Here is a 3,891-nt window from a genome sequence, read left to right as displayed (position 1 = left end):
TTGGGAAGTGTTGCATGTGATGTTACCTAACACAGTGAGTTCCCCGCTGCTTCCAGGCATAACATCGCCCCCCACTGTGGCTCCTATGACCACTGGGGTGCCACACAAGTGGTAAAAGAATATCACTCCAGTGGTTCAGGAGCAACATCCAAGATCACAAGCATAATGTTCCAATATATATCTATATATATATAGATATATATATCTATATGTATCTATATATCTATAAATATCTATATATATATACACATATATCTATATATATATCTAGCTATATATATATATATATATATATATATATATATCTATATAAACATACATCTATATATACATACATCTATATATACATACATCTATATATACATACATCTATATATATATATATATATATACATACATACATACATATATCTAAATATATATCTATATAAATATAAATATATATATATATATATATATATATATATATATATATATATATATATATATATATATATATAAATATCTATATAAATATCTATATATATATATATATATATATATATATATATATATATATATATATATAGTGGGTGCGGAAGGTATTCAAACATTCAAACCCCTTTAAGTTATTCATTCTTTGTTTCATTGCCGCAATTTGGTAAATTAAAAAAAGTTTATTTTTTTTCTCATTAATGTACACTCTGCACCCATCCCCCACCTTGACGGGAGGCAAACAAATGTAGAGATGTTTGCAAATTTTATAAAAAATAAAAACTGAAATATCACATGGTTACAAGTATTCAGACCCTTTGTTTAGTATTGAGTAGAAGCCCCTTTTGAGCTAGTACAGCCATGAGTCTTCTAGGGAATGATGCAACAAGTTTTTCACACCTGGATTTGGGGGATCCTCGGCCATTCTTTCCTGCAGATCCTCTCCAGTCCCGTCAGGTTGGATGGTGAACGTTGGCGGATGCCATTTTCAGGTCTCTCCAGAGATGTTCAATTGGGTTTAGGTCAGGGCTCTGGCTGGGCCAGTCAAGAATGGTCACAGAGTTGTTCTGAAGCCACTCCTTTGTTATTTTAGCTGTGTGCTTAGAGTCATTGTCTTGTTGGAAGGTGAACCTTCTGCCAAGTCTGAGGTCCTGAGCATCTGGAGGAGGTTTTCTTCCAGGATATCTCTGTACTTGGCCACATTCATCTTTCCTTCAATTGCAACCAGTCATCCTGTCCCTGCCCCCATAGCATGATGCTGCCAGCACCATGCTTCACTGTGGGGATTGTATTGGGCAGGTGATGAGTAGCGCCTCATTTTCTCCACACATACCGCTTATAATTATCTCCAAAAAGTTCTATCTTTGTCTCATCAGACCAGAGAATCTTATTTCTCATAGTCTGGGAGTCCTTCATGTGTTTTTTTTGCAAACTCTATGCAGCTTTCATATGTCTTGCACTGAGGAGAGGCTTCCATTGGGCCACTCTGCTATAAAGGCCCAACTGGTGGAGGCTGCAGTGATAATGGACTTTGTGGAAGTTTCTCCCATCTCCCGACTGCATGTCTGGAGCTCAGCCACAGTGATCTTCGGGTTCTTCTTTACCTTTCTCACCAAGGCTCTTCTCCCACGATTGCTCAGTTTGGCTGGACGGCCAGGTCTAGGAAGAGTTCTGTTTGTATTGTTGGTGGTGCATGCTGCTGTTTGTTTGTCGTTCCTGAGGCAGCACACATCGCTATGTGTGACACCGCAGGAACAACGAACATCATCCTACCTGCGTCCACCGGAAAAGATGGAAGTGACTCACCCACCCCAGGGCTTTGGGACACCCGGTGTCGGGCCGGACTAGTCCGGGGGTAGTCAGTGGTGGCGGGGCCCAACTCCGTGACCCTGGCGGGGTCAACTAATATGGCAGTTGTGGGGGTAGTAACTTTAATTAAGGTTTGTGGAAATATTCGTGACGCCACCTGTGGATTGCGACTATAGAGCCGCCGCTGCTGGATGAGACCTCCGGGGCTGATGGATTAGCAGCTGGGATGGTTCTGCTCCCCGCAGGTGGAGCGGTACCCTGGGGCAGCCGTTGGTGCTTATTAAAGTCTATGGTGCTTTGGAAATGGTGCAGTGCAGGGTGAAATAAAGGAGGCAACAGCAGGGGGTGCAGTTTCAAGATGTTTACTCACTGTTCCAGGGCTGCACACACTGGTGCCTTTGGATTGCTGAAATTCACTGTCAGGGACTTCCGCCGGTCCCGGGTAGTTCCTAAGGTAAATGCCGGTGCACCCTTGGTTGTGTCTCTTCCCTCGACTGACTTCAAAGCCTTGACTTTTATAGATAAACTTGTCTCGGCCTCCACCATAGGTTCTGGTTAAGAAGGCTTGCCTGGCTGGAATCTTGCCCTCTTCCCAGGGGAAATATGGCAGGTTGTGGCCCTGGGCGCTTGCAGCCACCCTGGGCCTCGGTTTCACTTTCTGGATATGTCTTTCTTCCCTCTGTCTGGGGACCGTCCCCGATTGCAGCCTGATCCCTCCACCCGATGTTCTAGTGGAACAGGCCACGAGCTTGAAAGCCTTCCGTGGCCCTGGAATCCCTTCTTTACTATCTGTGGTGTCACCTGGGCCTAGCTGGGCCCCAGGGTCTCCACCAGGAAGCTTCACTCTCTGTCACGTTTCAGAGGTATTAACCTCTCTCGCCTCCTCTCTCCAGCTCACTCCTCAACCGACTCCACACTAACACTCACTTTGATCTTCCTGTCTCAACTCTTACTTTCAGCTGGCTCCTCCCACTTTCCCTGTTGTTAGGCCCCACCCTATGGAAGAAGAGATGGGTCTTACTGCCCCCCAGCATGCAGCATGGGGGTAGCTGCCACTATCCCCGGTCCCAAAATATGCCTAACAATAGGTGTAATGTGAATTTGCCTGTGGACCGGCATGTACCCTTGTCCTTACCCAGGATGGGACATCACACCTCTGGCTGAGGTGCAATGTCTCTGTGGCGACGGAAGCCTCAGGGGCGCCACAGAAGGAAGGAGGTGGGCGAGATATTCCGCCCGCTTATCTCTGCCCCTCCGCTTCTATTGGACGGCTGCCGTGTGACGTCGCTGTGACGCCGCACTGACCGCCCCCTTAGAAAGGAGGCAGTTCGCCAGCCACAGCGACGTCGCAGGGAAGGTAAGTACGTGTGACGGGTGTAAGCGATGTTGTGTGCCACGGGCTGCGATTTGCCCGTGACGCACAACCGACGGGGGCAGGTACACTCGCTATCGATATCAATAGCGATATCGCAGAGTGTAAAGTGCCCTTTTGTGTCTCAGGAGAGGATGTAGCTTACCGGTTAAGCCAACACTTTTTTCTACCCAGTGTCTGCCTCCAAACTCAGGGCTGTCTCCCCCAGTGCAGTTAGCAAGAAAAAAATCTGAGTACGTTCACAAAGTATCAGAATATCTCACCATAAATCATGCTGCAGTGAAACGTCTTCTCATCCTTACGGTGACTGCAGACTCCTCTACATTTGAGGGTCACATCTTTATGTCTCTCCATACAGTGCATGACGTTCAGTGATGATGAATACTGACATCCCTCTCGTTGTGATTTGATCACATAGGACATATCCATGAAACTCTCCTCCTCCTCTTCTGAATGTCCTCTCATCTGAGACGTCTGGATCTCCTGCTCCTCTCCAGCTCTTCCTAACAGCCAGGTCATATACGGATGCTTGGGGGCGTCATCTACTGTGCAGGACAGGACGACCTCCTCTCCATCAATCAGCCTAGGAGGACTTATAGTATCTCTTACTCTGAGTGATCCGATATCTGTCACAGAATATTAAAATGTTGGAATATTGCTTTAAATTAGATTTTAAGTCATAATAATGAGTCCCTCTTTACCCTTTTACCTTTCCTCCTCTGTTTTTGTTTCCACCA

Source organism: Anomaloglossus baeobatrachus, chromosome 7, assembly GCF_048569485.1.
Source record: "Anomaloglossus baeobatrachus isolate aAnoBae1 chromosome 7, aAnoBae1.hap1, whole genome shotgun sequence".
Classification (NCBI taxonomy): Eukaryota; Metazoa; Chordata; class Amphibia; order Anura; family Aromobatidae; genus Anomaloglossus; species Anomaloglossus baeobatrachus.
The sequence above is the reverse complement of the archived record's forward strand: the minus strand, read 5'-3'. Positions refer to the sequence as shown.